The sequence below is a fragment of the Ceratotherium simum genome, chromosome 10 (assembly GCF_057802395.1).
Source record: "Ceratotherium simum simum isolate JZ-2026a chromosome 10, ASM5780239v1, whole genome shotgun sequence".
NCBI lineage: Eukaryota > Metazoa > Chordata > Mammalia > Perissodactyla > Rhinocerotidae > Ceratotherium > Ceratotherium simum.
The window spans coordinates 43,440,377-43,459,826 of record NC_141909.1 but is presented as its reverse complement, the minus strand read 5'-3'; positions in this window follow the sequence as shown (position 1 = coordinate 43,459,826).

Genomic DNA, 19,450 nt, shown 5'->3' with positions numbered 1-19,450 from the left:
TCACTTATGATGAAATGAATAGTTTTTGTCTAGGATTTAATTAAATATAATACTAAATGCTAAATACTAAAATCAGAACATACATTGGAAAATCAGAGTATCACATATTATATTTTTTATTTTTTTAATTATTTTCCTGATTTCCTTCATTTGTGTAAATAAATATATTTAAAGTTGTTCATATCATTGGGTAAATAACTCAGTTATATTTTCCAAGTATTGTTTTTGTTAGCAATTTCCACCATGGTAAGTGAGATCTAAATTCTAAGTCATTTTGCTTAATTATATGAATTAAAATAAAAATAAACAATTAATACATTGTTGGCCCCATAATTTCTTGTTTTGATATATCTCTTCTACTGGAAATATATATATGTGATAGATAAAATTTACAAATAGAAAATTTAAAACAATACATATCTCGTTTAAAAAATAATTAGCACATTAGAATTCAAGCCAAAGCATAAAACAGTGGATGTAGGTGTCTGTGAATAGAAATAGAGAACTTGGTTCCTCTTTAGTTAAGGGTACCAAAAAATGCCCTTTATCAAGCTGAAAACTAATGAGATGGAAGGATATGGGCACAAGCACTAGACAGAGAAGAAACAGCACAAAGAGAGACAGCAAGAAAGAGAAAAAGAAAAAAGAAAAAAAATTATCCTAGTCAAATTGAGACAACCACCAAAATTTCAAAGCACATGAATAAATCTAATTCTAAAAACACAGGAAAAAGGGCCAGCCCTGATGGCCTAATGGTTAAAGATCAGCGTGCTCTGCTTTGGTGGCCCAGGTTTGGTTTCCGGAGTGGAACCACACCACTCATCTGTCAGTAACCATGCTGTGGTGGCAGCTCACATAAAAAAAAAAAAGAGAGGAAGATTGGCAAAAGGTGTTAGCTCAGGGCTAATCTTTCTCAGAAAACAAAACAAAATGAAACAATATAAATATGTAAGTTAAGTTCTAGTGAAATTAATTTTATCAAAAAGTCTGACAAAGACGTTACAACAGCATATTTAGGAGGCTGAATGTAATTGGGAATGAAAAGTTAGCTCCCATTCTCCCTCCCTCTTCCTTTCTACCCTGGAGACAGGAAAACCAAAAAATAAAACATCTGATCAAGTCTCATTAATAAATGAAGAGTAAGTTTATACTAAATGTTTTCAGCAGGATAAACTTGTTCACTCTAGGTTGTTTATAGTCTAAACATCTAGAAATTATGGGTTAATACAGCGGCTTAAAACCTCAATGCTACTTATGAAATTATCAGAATATAATTTGGAGCTGCTTTATAACTGAAATAACTTCCTTTGTGTAAAGGATGTACCACATGCATCATAAATCTTGACCAGATTTATTTTAGTGTAATGGTGAGGACCTGTGAGTTGTTCCATAATTACCTGTATCCTTTAAATTATTAGTAAAGTTGGATACTATTTAAGATTTCTGATTCTTATGAGTGTGGTTTGATGATCACATACTTGTCTCAGTGATACAAAAGAATATCTTCCTTCACAATTAGCAATATACTATAAAACAAATGTAAATAGACCTGAAAAAAGAAGAGGTAAATTTTTTAAATAAAAAATTAATGGAATGAAAAATAGAGCCCTGGAAATTAAAACCCCATGATGAGATAAACTCTTCCCTGACTACAACTGAAATGAGAATTTGTGAGTTTGAAGATGATTCTCAGTTATTCACAAAGACCATAAGACAAAGAGAAAAAGAATTTATAATAAATACATAAATTTGGTATGAGGCACGTAAGATAGATTCTGAAGTTGCAACATACATCTAAAAGAAAGTGTACAAGGAAGTAATTGAGAGAATGGACTAGATTCAACTTACAATATATAGAATTGAAAAAAAGACTAAGGTAGTGTCAATCATCATCAATAATACATGCAGAAGACAGAGTTTAAAATCTTCACTGTGATGAAGAAAAATGTGTTTGCCCAGAATTTTATTTCCAAATGATAAATACTTTTTAAAGAGATTGAAGTAAGAGAAATATAGTCTAATGTCCTAATGCCAATATTAAAATTTTTATTTCCAAAAGACCTTGGGAAGATACCTTGATCATATTCCAAATAGGAATTCTTTAGGGACCATAAAATTCTCAGGATAAATTAGTTTATCTTTTATTTTATTCCAGGAAAGTAATTGAAGAGCTAGACAAATAATAATAACGATCACAACAATAATGACCATAATCAAGTAATATTTTATGATTTCTACTATATAGCTCACATACTTGAAATATATTAATTGTTTTAAATCGAATTCTATCAATATACACAGTCATAGAAATAGACATGATACAGAAGGAATTATTGTTTGTTTTTGCATCCATTTTAAGGGATAAAGTATGTTTTGACATAGATATATTAGAGAAAATATAGTTTATTTACTGTATGTTGGGTAGAATATGCCCTAAGTACTGGATTTTGTCAGTATACTTACGAATAAATGTTCTAACAGAAAAAAAAAAACTACAGCAATGAAAAATTACCACAGTACCAAAAAATTAAGAATGTGATTGTATAAGAGTTCTATTATATCACAGAGGAGTCTGAGAGATTAGGGAAGATTTCACAGATCATCTTTTCTAATTGGATCTGGAAATTGTGTTTGCAAAGATGACAAAATGAATCAAGGCTGCCTAGGTCAACACATTCTTGGCATAGTAATCTATGTGCAAAAAGAAGCAGAGAATTGTGAAAGGGTAGGACTCAATTATGAGTGGCCACATTAACGTAATTTAATTAATCTTAGCCTGAACCTCATATTTAAAATTACCAGCTCTTAAATTTTGAAGACATTGACATTTTAGTTCTGAAACTAAGTGATTAAATAAAATGAATTTGACAAGACAAAGTGATGATTTTACTGATTGTAGATAGCCTGCAAATTGTCTGTACTCATCCATTTCTACAAATTTTGTAATGGTTGTATCATTTATGTCTATAAAAATAAGTGGAGCGTATAATTGTTTAATTATTAAGAATAATACGTACATACACACATAAATGCCTAATACATATATAAATTGTTTGCATATTTGGAAAAGATTTTCAAATTTTAGGAAAAAAATAAAGAGGGGTATTTCTAGCCAAAAAAATGTCACATTTATTAAAAAGAACTGTAAAACTATAATAGTTTGGAAAGACTAGGCCAGTTTTAAAACTCTCACAGATGTAAAGCTTTTGCAAGGTTCATAATTGTGTAAGATAACAAATATCTGAAATTATATAAATCCTCAAATTAACTTCTCTTGAACCATAAAAGACACTTAGAGAGTCAAGTTTTCAAAGTGTTTTTCACATGGTTAAGACCAAGAAGACATATTAGATATCACTTTCTAACTTCTGTATGCATAGAAACAGATTGACACAGATGTTGATAATAATTCTGAGCCTGAATCTGTGGGTTGAATACAATTCAGTCTTAAATGTTAGTCTCCATGGTGTAAATACCACGATAACATACAAATGAGCAGTGAATTTAATTCAAAGTCACACTCAACTCTTAACAAATTATCAGAGAGAATCCTGTATACATACATTGGCATAGATTATGAGGATATCCGTGGTGAATCATCACAGGGTGCATATTCATATTACAGGGAAAATGTTCAGGATTTCATATTTTATAAAATTGTTAAGACTGCATGGATTTATGTGGCAAAGACTCGGTAAGAAGAAAATAAATTTGAACTTTACACACAAAAGGCAGACTAACACCACTATGGCTTTATCAAAATAAGTCTACACATAAAGAGTAGAGGAGAGAGTCAGAGACCCTATCATCCCAAAGCTCAGTGAGAAAAGGGAAAACTGATGAAAACTTTCGAGATTAAACAAATTGATTTAAAATGTGACGTGGTAATTATTCTTGGAATAATAATTCATGAGTATAAATTCATGTTGACATTTAAATAGTCAAATGACCACTTAGAATGACCTTGGCTTTCAAAAATATTGAATTTGGCTGTATTTTCCAAGGCAGATTTTTACCAAAATCACATCATACTGTCTTACATAAAGAAGTTCTTCATGTTTTATTTTAGTTCCACCGCAAAAGGGAGTCATTGGTGCTTCAACTAGGTGCCCAAGAAAATTTTAAACTTTTTGAAGTCTAAAAGCTGTGACATTTAGATTATAATTTAGGTTATAATTGCTGTGTATGTAGTATATTATTTTTCTTCATTGAAAAATAGAATAATCAAAGTCCTTCCTGTTATGTGGGGGAATGACAAAACAAAACAAAGAAACAAAATCTTTTGCCTCCAGTACATTTGTGTTTAGAATTTTCTCCTACAGTTCTGAATATCGCAAAATACATGTTAGATATATAGATAGATAGAAACTCTGTGAATCAAATTTCATCAGAAAAGGTAGAATTTATTCTTTAATATTTATTTTTAATATTTATATATTAATATATTTTAACATATGTGTATGTTTAAAATTTTCCAAATTTGACTAGAATGTTCTGAAAGTAAAAGTTCTAAATAACAGGAGATTAGGAAAACCTTTTAAAAAGTTTAATAATCACAGTAAGTGCCCTGGAGGAAGGTAACACAATTCGGTGATGGAGAATTATGACAGGGCTTCTTATTAGCTAAGATGCTTAGGGAAGATGTCTTTGTGGGAATAAAATTCAAGCTGAGTCTTGAAAGGTGAGAAGCAGTCAGCCGTGCAAGAGCAGCAGGTAGAGAAAGAGAAATTAGACACAGAGAACAGAAGCAGTGGCCCCTAGACAGAAAACAGCCCCCCAGAGTGAAAGATACTAAAGGAAGGTAAGCTACTAGATGGTGGCAAATGACAGACGGTAGCAGAAGAAGAGTTTTGGAAAGGCAGCCTGTAGATCAAAATTAAATTAAAGGTGTGCCTTGTTTGGTGTGTTCACTGTTTCTGATAATTTCAAATTGAATTTCTTTAGTATGAATGTTTTTTCTCCAGTTTTTCACTATCCTACCATAGCTAATCTATTTAAACATTGCTCTTTTTCTCTATTTACATTATAAGCCTTGTCCCTGAGATCATAAACAGCTGGGTAGGTTGTGGTAAAAATAAAAGAGGTGATGGTCTAAGAGGGAGGGAGGGAAGGAGGAAAGAAAGAAAGAGAGAAAGAAGGAAGGAAGGAAGAAAGGAAGGAAGGAAGGAAAGAGAGAAAGAATTTTATTCAGTGGGATACCATTGAAAGAACTTGATTTATTTAGATGAATGACAACATACAATATATATTAAACAGTTACTGTGGCTCCTATTAAGAAAAAGACTTGAGAGAAGCAAAAGTAGAAGCAGGGATGATTATGACAGAAATTCCTAGTGCTCAAGAGTGTCCTCATTTTTTTCCCTTTCTTGAATATAGTTTTGAACAACACCACATAAAACAGGTAACAGACAAAAGAATAAGGGACAAGGTAGCTCTCCACTTCCAGAGAGCAAAATTGGACTCTTTGAATAAACTTTTCTCATTGCCAGAATAACCAGTTCTTAATGTTTGTTCAGAGAGATTTAATTATTCCTCCAGATCAGTAACTTCAGTGAGTCTCTCAATATTTCCTTTCCCATCATTGGCTATTACCATTATTTTTTTCTCTTCCATCATTGTACATAGGATATAATAAGCATTGGGATGGGGAACATAACTTGTCTTTTCAGATCATAGATCATTGGACTACAAGGAATCACAGTCCAAGGTGTTCCACTATCAATACCAACTGAGAAGAGACCAATCTTTGTGTCTTAGCACTGGCCAAACTGGATTAGCTCTGAACCAGAAGTCACAGAACCAGAAGTCCAGGGGCAGTGCCATGTGGATGAACTTTAGTAATGAGAGGCAGGAAGCAGAAAGAAGCCAGCAAACAAATTGCTTGGCCCCTTCCCTTCACCCACCCACAATGGACCACTTGAGACTCATTGATTTCAATTCTTCCTTGATGACATTTTGCTTGACTAAACAATCATCTGTGTTGTTGTAATGCTGTGACATGTGCTCCTTTTTTGCTCTTTCTTCCCTCTTCCTCTAATTTCTGCTTTCCTGAGTTGCCCTCTCCCCACCCCCAACCCCTACACAAGTGTTGCTCAGTCTCTCTTTTGCAGGGAAGGTGGGCTAAGGCAATCCTGGAAAATGCTGAACTTAGCATCAAACATTTACCTCAATAATTTTTGAATACTTAAAGTTTCAGTCCCCTAAATTTGTTAAATAGTTTATTTTTTCTTCTGTGGAAATATGTAACCGTGCCTTTTGAATCAATTTTACAGATATTTATGGACAAAAATATGAAATTATAGACATATACTTCTACAAATTATAATCTCTTGAATATGTCAACTTCATTCAAAATTGTCTTTGATTTATGAAAGTCAATGATATGATAATAGAAAGACCTTACAAAGGCATAAGCTATTACTTTTTAGCTATAATTTATAAATCAATTTAAGCAGTAAAATTTTAAATTGCCATTTGAGTACTGTGAAATTGCCTAATATAACTTGGCAACCACATTAGTTCGTTGCCCAGTTAACTGGATAAAGCATTTTGTGCCCAGAAATCCCCAGTCGAAATTCAAAGTAACACGTAGTTTGAGGTTTGATAATTGTGCACTTAAATATGTGTGACTAACACACTGTTTCTAAATAAGAATGCTTATATTTATATCATTAGTTGATTGTAGAGTACCAATTTTTCTTCCCATATTCTATTTCAGTAAGGAAATTAGAATTCAAATTTTTTTTGGATGTGAAGCCAAAATTCTGGAAATAGAAATACTCAAAAATGTCCAGGATATTAATTATTTTCCTATGTTTAAAGTTTAAATATTAAGGATAAAGCTTACTTCTAAGACTCTATTTATGAATATTTATATTTTGTCTATTACATATAGAGCTTCTAAATAGGCTTGTCCCATCAATATTTATGCGTTGTTTAAGATTGTACAAATATACACCTGAAATTCTAAGTTTTAAAATATATTCTAACAATCGTCCATTTCCTGCTCTTTTTCCTGTTTCTGTCTTTTCTCTTTTTTACACTCATATACTTGGAATTCGTCATTTTATTCTTTTTTTTTTTTTGTGAGGACGATCAGCTCTCAGCTAATGTCCATGCCAATCCTCCTCTTTTTTTGCTGAGGAAGACTGGCCCTGGGCTAACATCCGTGCCCATCTTCCTCCACTTTATATGGGACGCTGCCACAGCGTGGCCTGATAAGCGATGCGTCAGTGTGTGCCCGGGATCTGAACCCCGGCTGCCAGCGGCTAGAGCGCGTGCACTTAACTACTACACCATGGGGCCCGCTCCTATCATTTTATTCTTGATTATTAACTTAGTACCCTTTACCAAAGAATAACTTCAGCATACTTTTCAACTTAACTTTTAGTATTAAAATGGCCTTAAGGTTTCTTCAGCTCGACTAAACTTTACACAAGCTTTCTCCTGACTCTAGGCCACTGACCTCTCTTTCCACAGGAGCATCTACTTTAGAAAACTTATAATTGAACTTCTTTCTGTGCCCCTTTGAGATATAAATCTTTTCCCAGCCTCCTACAAGTTTTACAACCCAGGAATGTCTTTCTCAAGGACCTGGGAGATAGTCCTTTGAAATGTAACATGGAAGTAGATAGAGCCACTTTCTGCCAGGTTCAGTTTTAGGGTAGGAGCCTCACATTAATAAGCAACAATTAGCAAACAAAGATGGCCTAATCTAGTACTTTTCCATTAGCTCATCCCAGCTTTTAAAAACCCTCCTATACAATGGAATGTTATTCAGCCATAAAAAAGAAGGAAATCCTGTTATTTGTGACAACAGGGAGAACCCTGAAGAACATTATGCTAAGTGAAATAAGCCAAACACACACAAAGACAAGTACTATATCATCTCACTTATATGTGAAATCTAAAATAGTCAAACTTGTAGAAGCAGAGAGTAGAATAGTAGTTTTCAGGGGCTGGAGGTTGCAGGACATGGGGAGCTGTTGATCAAAAGATACACACTTTCAATTATATGATGCATAAGTTCTGGAGACCTCATGTACCTCATGAAGACTACAGTTAATACTACTGTATTTTACATTTGAAATTTGCTAAGATTATTAATTATTCTCACCAAAAAAAGTAACTACGGGAAGTGATTGATATGTTAATTAGCTTGATTGTGGTAATCATTTAACAATGTATACCTATATCGAATCATCACTTTGTACACATTTACTATATACTATTTTTATATGTCAATCGTACCTCAGTAAAGCTGAAAAAAAAATCCTCCAAACTTTTGTTTCAGCAGAATTGAGGTCAGTTTCTCTCCTCTATTGCAATAGTTTTAATAGTTTTGAATAAAGTTCCTTGCCTGCTTAACTTGGTTGCCTATTAACTTCCAGTGTAACTTTTCTTTGGCAGTACTTTTATTCAGCTCATTTCAGGTATTCATTCTTGACAGGCATATGCTATGAAGAGGCGTTTCTGATTTCAACATCACCATATATGACCAGGTGGTATGGCCCACCAATATAAAAAGTAATTAGACAAGTATGCTCTTGACATGCTGGATTCTCATGAAAAAAATTTGTGATTTCTTTATTAACAAAGAGAATAAAATCTCCTATCAAAATAAGTCTTATGCACACTTATCTACATGTACGTATATATTTGGCTTAAAAATAAATGTTGGCTTATAATTAATATTTGAAAGGACATTCTAAAGTTTCTATTATGATTTGTTATTTCATAAAAATTCTTGATACAATTATCTTCCAAAACCTTGATGGTGTTAACCTTTTTTATCTCAGATTCTTAAGATTTTAGTAAACCAATAAAATTATCCCAAATATCTCAATCTCAAATTTACCTCCTATTTTTGATGATGATAAGCTCTCACTTATGTAAATAAATGACTTCAGCATTCCTTATATATTTTTCATCTGGCTGTTGAAAGTCAAATTCGATATACATACAAATAACATTAATATAAAAGGATCTCTACAAAGACCTACAACCTAAAGCTAGCTAAGTCACTTGTATTTTCTAATTCCGATATATGAGCAAACATTTTATTCATTTTTGATATAGAGTAAATTTTAATATGATAAAAGAGACATGTAACTACAGACACAAACTTGACCCATGCTGTCAATCTTTGCCTTTTCAGTCTGCTTTCCCATCAGAAGTTGGTGTTACTCTTCCTCCCAATCTGTTCCATAATCTCACACCAAATACTCAAAAGAATGGGGACAAAATTACTGTGAAACATATTGTGCTGGAGATCACAGTGTTAATGGATTTGGAGATTATTATTCCTTTTCAGCACTCACTCTGCACACAGGGAAAAATCACACACATGAATAAAAAATAATGGGAATTCAAAAATAGTAACAAGCAAAACTCCTTCCACCACTGTATTACATAATTTTAAGCTTCATGTGTAACCAAGCTAAGAACAATGTGATAATACCACAAAAAGGAATTGGGTTTTAGCTGCATGGACTTATGAAATAAAATTCTATTACAGGCTTTATTTTCCATATCTATGTTCTAAGCTAAAGAAGATATTGACATTAAATCATTTATTAAATATAAATATTAAATTTCCACTTTGAGCAGTTTTAGAAACTTACCCTGTGATAGCAAGACATAACAAAAGACCTGAAAACTAAGAAGCCCATAATCTCAAATCACCTTATTACAGAAAGGCTTTTTTGTTTATAGACAAAATAAATTGTCTCTTTTAATTACTCAAAGATTTTGCCAATACTTAATCCAAGTTTTATTTCCAGCCAGAATGATTCTTGAATTTCAGAGAGAAAACAGATTGCAAACTTTGTGAGTTCAGAGAACATTATTTTATTTTTTATGTATAGTTTTTAGTTATTTTGTTTTTGTGTGTTTACTTAGGTAGATGAATTTAATTTGAATCTGTGAAAGCTAGTATACAGTATTTTACATGTTTATAGAACCACAGATATTGAAGGAAATGATGCAGTCACAGCAACTATGTACCATTTTTTCCTCCAGTATGTCCAAGGACTTGGAAGGAGTCAATTACATGGAGTATAATTCAATATTTTTAATCACAAAGGAAAAATAATATGCACTGAAATATTATTTATTTTAAATAATATAAATATTAATTTTAATATTCACTATTTTACACATGTATGTATAAAAATTCTAAAAATAGAAAAGTTATTTGGAGACCCATTACTTGGGACACTGCTAATCTGCTAAAATGGAACCACTCCCCAGCTAGCAGCTCTGTTTCAAGTTTCTTGTGTCCTCCATTGTATTCCGCTTCTTTTACGTTTGAAAAAATGATCTTCTGCAGTATTTTGAACAGTATTTTGTACATATCAAATATTGTACATATATAAAATTTCCTCAGATGCCCAATGGAGCTAACACTTTCAAAGTAGGGTCAGATCCTCTTGATCTTGTAAGTCAGTCTCAGAAATGTTTTCCAAAGACCTTCCTTTCCATTAGGTTGGTGCAAATCCTTAACTATTTCTTCACTTCATTCATTTATAAATGAATGAAAATAGGATTATAATAGATGATGTTTCTATGGTTTCATTTACTAAAGAACCTTCAGTTATTCAATACCCTACAACTTCTGAGTTAGAGAGTACAACATAAATAGGTGGCTATTTGAAATTGAAAGAGCAAGGGATTTGAAGTTCTAGATTGAGATTCTGGCTTTGCCATTTACAATCTCTCTCTTAGTGTCTCTCCATCTCCTGTTCCTTTCATTAAACTGGGATAATAATTACATTGCTCTTTTTTTTTTTTTGTAAATTAAATGATATAACCTACATGAAAGCACTTCAAATGCTTTGAACTAATTTAAAATAGATACACTATGGGGGGTGGAGTCAAGATGGCAGCGTAAGCAGACTCGGAACTCACCTCCTCCCGTGGACACAGCCAATTTACAACTACTCGTGGAAAAATTGCCCCTGAGACAGAACTGAAAACTGCATAAGAGGAACTCCTACAACGACGGACAATCCTAACTGAGGTAGAAGAGGCAGAGACTCCCTTCTGGAGAGGAAAAACGCCACCTTCACAAGCCGCCAGCTTCACGGCCGCAGGGAGCAGCTCACAGGTACGCACCCTCCCTGGAGGCGCGGGGCCCTGAGCCGGGGAGCGCCCCCGCTGTGGGCATTTTGTGGACCCAGCACAATCGAGACCAGCAGCATAACATCTGACTGTGCCTGCCACTAAAACACTGGGGAGGACCCCCAGAAAACCCGGTTCACAAAGAAACTACAACTGACTCTTAAAGGGCCCGCGCGCAAACTCATCCATTTCAGAAAGCAGCCTAAAATCACCAGAAAGAAAGGTGCACAGTGCTGTGGTGAAAAGAGACTCACCTAATAGGCCCTGAGTGCATCTCGGTGAGGGGTGAGACCTCTCCAGGGACTGGGACATTGGCGGCGGCCATTGTTGTGGCCCGGTGTGGGCGGGCTGACACAGATGCCATTGGAGTTCTCCCTGAGGCCTGCTAGCCCAGGGTCTGCCCCACCCGCTAGAGCACGGATTTAATCCAGCTCAGCCAGGGCAGGCAGCCCACCCTAGAGACTGGCCCCACCCAACAACAAGCCCTCAGACAACTTGTGGGCCTGCATGGATTGGTGACTGGATTCTCTGCAGCCTGGCAACTGAGCCGACTTGAGCAGGGCAGGGTGTCCACAAGGAGCAGGTGGAGAGTGTGGGGCGCTGGCGGAGTGTGTGGGGCTCCCGCTGTGGAGAGACTGGGTCTGCTTGGGGAGGTCGGGGCGCTCACACGGGGCAGGACTGTGTTGACTGTGTGTGTGGACCTGTGGGCGGCAGGGTTTGTCAGCTGCAGAAGACTTGTGCTTCTCAAAGACCTACATAGGGGGTTTGCCCCACCTTCCAAAGCCTGAAACGATTGAGTGCTCCTGTGCCTGAGGGCAGCCCCACCCAGCTGCAATCCCCAGAGAGCTGACAAGAGACCTAATAGGCTAGAGGCTTACAGCAATTGTAACGCCCTGAGCCTAACAACCTGCCACGCTGGGGGCCTACTCACTTAAAAGAAATACTGTAACACAAATGTGGTATTAGAACTTGCAGCCAACTGTGCTGGGGCTCCCCACACCTGATAAAGAGACTGAAGGGCCCACAACAACTACAAGCAGCTGAGCATTACAGCAGCTGGCCAGGAGCATAACTCAGCCTCCCTGGGCGTCTACAGGGAGAGCAAACAGGCCACAACAGAAGGACACACGTAGCCCACATAAGGGTCACCCCTGGAACATTGAGAACTGAGGGAAGCACACTGGAAGCCTCCTAAGGCATCACTTACATAAGGTCACCTATCCAAGAGCAGGAGACGTAGCTGACCTACCTAATACATAGACACAAGCACAGGGAAAGAGGCAAAATGAGGAGGCAAAAGAATACATTCCAAGTAAGGGAACAGGACAAAACCCCAGAAAAGGAACTAAGTGAAACAGAAATGAGTAACCTACCCGACAGAGAGTTCAAACTAAGAGTGTTAAGGATGCTCACTGACGGGGAGAAGAATAGATGAACTCAGTGAGAATGTCAACAAAGAAATGGAAGATATAAAAAGAACCAATTGGAAATGAAGAATACAATACTGGAAATGAAAAATTCATTAGAGGGACTCAAAAGCAGAGTAGAGGATACAGAAGAACGGATCTGTGAGCTGGATGAAAGACTAGAAGAAATTACCAAGGGGAACAGGTAAAAGAGAAAAGAATTAAAAAGAGTGAGGACACTTTAAGGGACCTCTGGGACAACATCAAGCGCACTAACATCCGTGTTATAGGTGTCCCGGAAGGAGAAGAGCGAGACAAGGGGGCAGAGAATCTATTTCAAGAAATAATAGATGAAAACTTCCTTAACCTAAGGAAGGAAACAGACATCCAGGTACAGGAAGCAAAGAGAGCCCCAAACAAGATAAACCCAAAGAGGCCCACACCAAGACACATCATAATCAAAATGTCCAGAATTAAAGATAAAGAGAGAATCCTAAAAGCCGCAAGAGAATGTCAAGTTACATACAAAGGAAACCCCATAAGGCTATCAGCTGACTTCTCAGCAGAAACCTTACAGGCTAGAAGAGAGTGGCATGATATATTTAAAGTGCTAAAAGGAAAAAACTTACAGCCAAGAATACTCTACCCAGCAAGGTTATTGTTCAAAATGGAAGGAGAGATCAAAATTTTCCCAGATAAGCAAAAATTAAAGGAGTTTGTCACCAAGAAACCAGTGCTACAAGAAATGTTAAAGGGACTGATTTAAGGGGAAAAGACAAGACCACAAATAGGAAAAATTATCTATTTCCATGATTAGAACGTAATGGATACAAATGCACAACAAAGAGGTTAGATATGATATCAAAAACATGAGGGAGGAGGGGAGTTAAAGAGTACAGCTTTCAGACAGAGATCAAACTAAAGTGACCATCAATTCTGTATAGAAGAAGAAAGGAACAGAGAAGGACTACTAAAACACTGAGAAAAAAAAGTTAAAAAGTGGCAGTAAGTACATACTTATCAATAGCTACTTTAAATGTCAATGGACTAAATGCTCCAATTAAAAGGCATAGGGTGGCTGACTGGATAAAAAAACAAGACCCATATATATGCTGCATACAAGAGACACACTTCAGACCTAAAGACACTCAAACTGAAAGTGAAGGGATGGAAAAAGATACTCCACGCAAATGGCAATGAAAAGAAAGCTGGGGTAGCAGTACTCATATCAGACAAAATAGACTTTAAAACAAAAACTATAAAAAGAGACAAAGAAGGGCATTACATAATGATCAAGGGAACAATCCAACAAGAGGATATAACACTTGTAAATATCTACGCACCCAATGTAGGTGCACCTAAATATATAAAGCAATTATTAACAGACATAAAAACAGAAATAGACAGTAACACAATAATAGTAGGGGACTTTAACACTCCACTTACACCAACGGATAGATCATCCAAACAGAAGATCAATAAGGAAACATTGGCCTTAAACGACACACTAAAACAGGTGGACCTAATAGATATATACAGAGCATTCCATCCAAAAACCGAAGAATACACGTTCTTTTCAAATGCACATGGAACGTTCTCCAGGATTGATCACATATTAGGCCACAAAACAAGTCTCCATAAATTTAAGAAGATTGAAATAATACCAAGCATCTTTTCTGACCACAACGGTATGAAACTAGAAATCAACTATAGGAAGAAAATCAGAAAAGCCACAAATACATGGAGATTAAACAAAATGCTACTGAACAACGACTGGGTTAACAAAGAAATCAAAGAAGAAATCAAAAAATACCTGGAGACAAATGAAAATGAAAATACGACATGCCAGAATTTATGGGATACAGCAAAAGCGGTTCTAAGAGGGAAGTTTATAGCGATACAGGCCTATCTCAACAAACAAGAAAAATCTCAAATAAACAATCTAACAATGCACCTAAAGGAACTGGAAAAAGAAGAACAAACCAAGTCCCAGATCAGTAGAAGAAGGGAAATAATAAAAATCAGAGCAGAAATAAATGAAATAGAGACCAAAAAAAAATAGCAAAAATTAATAAAACCAAGAGCTGGTTCTTTGAAAAGGTCAACAAAATTGACAAATCTTTAGCTAGACTCACCAAGAAAAAAAGAGAGAAGGCACAAATAAATAAAATCAGAACTGAAAGAGCAGAGGTTACAACAGACACCTCGGAAATACAAAAGATTATAAGAGAATACTATGAAAAGCTATATGCCAACCAATTCGACAATCTGGAAGAAATGGATAAATTCTTAGAATCATACAACCTTCCAAAACTGGATCAAGAAGAAGTAGAGAATTTGAATAGACCAATCACCAGTAAGGAGATTGAAACAGTAATCACAAACCTCCCCAAAAATAAAAGTCCAGGACCAGACGGCTTCCCTGGTGAATTCTACCAAACATTCAAAGAAGACTTAATACCTATCCTTCTCAAACTCTTCCAAAAAATTGAGGAGGGGGGGAAGCTCCCTAACTCATTCTACGAAGCCGGCATTACCCTGATACCAAATCCAGACAAGGACAACACAGAAAAAGAAAATTACAGGCCAATATCACTGATGAACATCGATGCAAAAATCCTCAACAAAATACTAGCAAATCGCATACAACAATATGTTGAAAAGATTATACACCATGATCAAGTGGGATTTATTCCACGGATGCAGGGATGGTTTAACATTCACAAATCAATCAACGTAATACAGCACATTAATAAAATGAAGAATAAAAATCACATGATCATCTCAATAGATGCAGAGAAAGCATTTGATAAGATACAGCATCCATTTATGATAAAAACTCTGAATAAAATGGGTATAGAAGGAAAGTACCTCAACGTAATAAAGACCATATATGAGAAACCCACAGCTAATATCATCCTCAATGGTGAAAAACTGAAAGCCATCCCTCTAAGAACAGGAACCAGACAAGGATGTCCACTGTCACCACTCCTATTTAACATAGTACTGGAAGTCCTAGCCAGAGCAATCAGGCAAGAGAAAGAAATAAAAGGGATCCAAATTGGACAGGAAGAAGTGAAACTGTCACTATTTGCAGATGACATGATTTTATATACAGAAAACCCTAAAGAATCCACCAGAAAACTTTTAGAAGTAATAAACAAATATGGTAAAGTTGCAGGATACAAGATCAACATACAAAAATCAGTTGCATTTCTGTACACTAACAACGAAGTAGCAGAAAGAGAAATTAAGAATACCATCCCATTTACTATTGCAACAAAAAGAATAAAATACCTAGGAATAAACTTAACCAAAGAGGTGAAAGATCTGTACACTGAAAACTATAAAACATTTCTGAAAGAAATTGAAGAAGACACAAAGAAATGGAAAGATATTCCGTGCTCTTGGATTGGAAGAATTAGCATAGTTAAGATGTCCATACTTCCTAAAGCCATCTATAGATTCAATGCAATCCCTATCAAAGTTCCAACAACATTTTTCACAGAAATAGAACAAAGGATCCTAAACTTTATATGGAACAACAAAAGACCGCGAATAGCTAAAGGAATCCTGAGAAAAAAGAACAAAGCTGGAGGTATCACACTCCCTGATTTCAAAATATGCTACAAAGCTATAGTAACCAAAACAGCATGGTACTGGCACAAAAACAGACACACAGATCAATGGAATAGAATTGAAAGCCCAGAAATAAACCCGCACATCTATGGACAGCTAATCTTTGACAAAGGAGCCAAGAACATACAATGGGGAAAAGAAAGTCTCTTCAACAAATGGTGTTGGGAAAACTGGATAGCCATATTCAAAAAAATGAAAGTAGACCCTTACCTCACACCATACACAAAAATTAACTCCAAATGGATTAAAGACTTGAAAGTAAGACCTGAAACTGTGAAACTTCTAGAGGAAAACATAGGCAGTGCGCTCTTCTACATCGGTCTTAGCAACATCTTTTCAAACACCACGTCTGACCGGGTAGGAGAAACAATAGAAAAAATAAACAAATGGGACTACATCAAACTAAAAAGCTTCTGCACAACAGAGGAAACCATCAACAAAACGAAAAGACAACCTAACAATTGGGAGAAGATATTTGCAAACCATACTTCTGATAAGGGCCTAATCTCCAAAATATATAAAGAACTCATGCATCTCAACAACAAAAAAACTACCAACCCAATTAAAAAACGGGCAAAAGACCTGAACAGACATTTCTTCAAAGAAGATATACAGATGGCCAACAGACACATGAAAAAATGTTCAAAATCACTAACTATCAGGGAAATGCACATCAAAACTACAATGAGATATCACCTCACGCCCCTCAGAATGGCTATAATTAACAAGACAGGAAACAACATGTGTTGGAGAGGATGTGGAGAGAAGGGAACTCTCATACACTGCTGGTGGGAGTGCAAACTGGTGCAGCCACTATGGAAAACAGTATGGAGATTCCTCAAAAAATCAACGATAGAACTACCATATGATCCAGCTATTCCACTGTTGGGTATTTATCCAAAGAACTTGAAAATACGAATTTGTAAAGGTACATGCACCCCTGTGTTCATTGCAGCGTTATTCACAATAGCCAAGACTTGGAAGCAACCTAAGTGCCCATCAAGGGACGAATGGATAACGAAGCTGTGGTATATACACACAATGGAATACTACTCAGCCATAAGAAATGATGAAATCCAGCCATTTGTGACAACATGGATGGACTTTGAGGGTATAATGCAAAGTGAAATAAGTCAGAGGGAGAAGGTCAAATACCGTATGATTTCCTTCATTAAGTAGTACATAATAACAACAATAAACAAACACATAGGGACAGAGATTGGATTCGTGGTTACCAGAGGGGAAGGGGGGAGGGAGGAGGGTGAAAGGGATAATTCGGTATATGTGTGTGGTGATGGGTTGTAATTAGTATTTTGGTGGTGAACATGATGTAATCTATGCAGAAATAGAAGTACAATGATGTACACCTGAAATTTTTACAATGTCATAAACCAATGTTACTGCAATAAACAAAAAATTAAAAATAAAATAAAATACCATAAAATAAAATAAAATAGATACACTACTGAAATCATATAAGTTTTGGTGAAATGGAGAAATCAGCTGTTGGACAACATTAGCATGATAAAAGGAAACCAAAGTAAAAAGTTGTACGTGGATAAAATAAAGAATTTATGACGAGTGTCTGCTATGCTGACAACACTGTAAACATGAATGTTCAGTAAAAAGATAGGAAGAAAAATCACATTTATTTTTTTCATTTATCTGACATTTATTTATTTGCAGAAACATTTCACACCTTACAATATGCAGATATTTAAGTTAAAAACAGAATCTTTGCCCTCACAAAATTCATAGATAAAACAGGAGAGAGGCAACTAAAGCAATACTGATAATTATTATTGATAAATGCATTGATAGAATCATGGGGAAAAGGCTAAGGAAAAAATACAATGTATTATTAACATGTTAACATGTATTGGCAGAATTCAGTATTGTGTAAAAATCTTACACAGTCACATAGATTTCTATTAAAAATGCTTGTATTGAAAAAATTTAAACTCTCCTATGGGAAATATTGATTTTTAGAGTATTTTCATATGTGTATTAAACATTTAGGGGCCAGCCTTGGTGGCCTAATGATTAAGTTCTGGCATGCTCTGCTTCGGCTGCCCGGGTTCAGTTCCTGGGCACAGACCCACCACTCATCTGTCAGTGGCCATGCCAGGCAGCAGCACACATTAAAAAAAAAAAAAAAAAAAGAGGAAGGTTGGCAACAGATGTTAGCTCAGGGTGAATCTTCCTTAGCAAAAAAAAAAAATTCATGTCTTCTGTGACATGAATTCTTCTTGTACAGTCTTCCAAATTTTGTATTAGGTTATATTTTTCCTAATTTGTTCTTTATTTTGAATATTAATTTTTTTGATATTATGTATTAAAATACTTTCTACTAGTTTGTTACTCATTTAATTTTTTTTATTTTTAAATCTTATTTTAATGTTTTTGTTTTTATTTTTGTTTGTTTTTCACTCAGATGCTTTGATTCAAATCTTGGCTGTCCTACCTAATTAGCTGTGTAACTTGAGCAAATAACTTAGCCTTTATCCCTCAGTTTCTGTATATGTTGGATGGGGATATATAATAATATCTGTCTGTTAAGACTGTTGTGAGGATTAAATGATTTAATTTATCCCATTGTTAACATCCTAACATCCTATATTACAGTAATACATTTGTTATAATTAATGAATTAATATTGATGTATTATCACTAACTAAAATCCCTACTTAGTCAGGTTTCTTTAGTATTTACCTAAGTTCCTTTTGGCTGTTACAGTCCCATTCTCTCTCTCTCTCTCTTTTTAATTTTTAATAGACTTTATTTTTTAGAGTAGTTTTAGGTTCACAGCACATTTGAGCAGAAGGTACAGAGTTGCCATATACCCCTGGGGCCCACAAAGACACATAGCAATCCCCCCTCCTACCATCAACATCCCTCACCAGAGTGATACATTTACAGTACATGAACCTACATTGACACATTATTATCACCCAAAGTCTATAGCTTACATTAGGGTTCGCTCTTGATGTTGTACATTCCAGGGGTTTGGACAAATGTATAATGACATGTATCCATCATGGCTGTATTATACAGAGTATTTTCACTGCCCTAAAATTCCTCTAAGCTTCATCTATTCATCCCTGCCTCCCACCACTCCCAACCACTGACAACCACTGATCTTTTTACTGTCTCCATAGTTTTATCTTTTCCAGAATGTCATATAGTTGGAATCATATGGTGTGTATCCCTTTCAGATTGGCTTCTTTCACTCAGTAATATGCATTTAAGTTTCTCCATGTCTTTTTATGGCTTCATAGCTCATT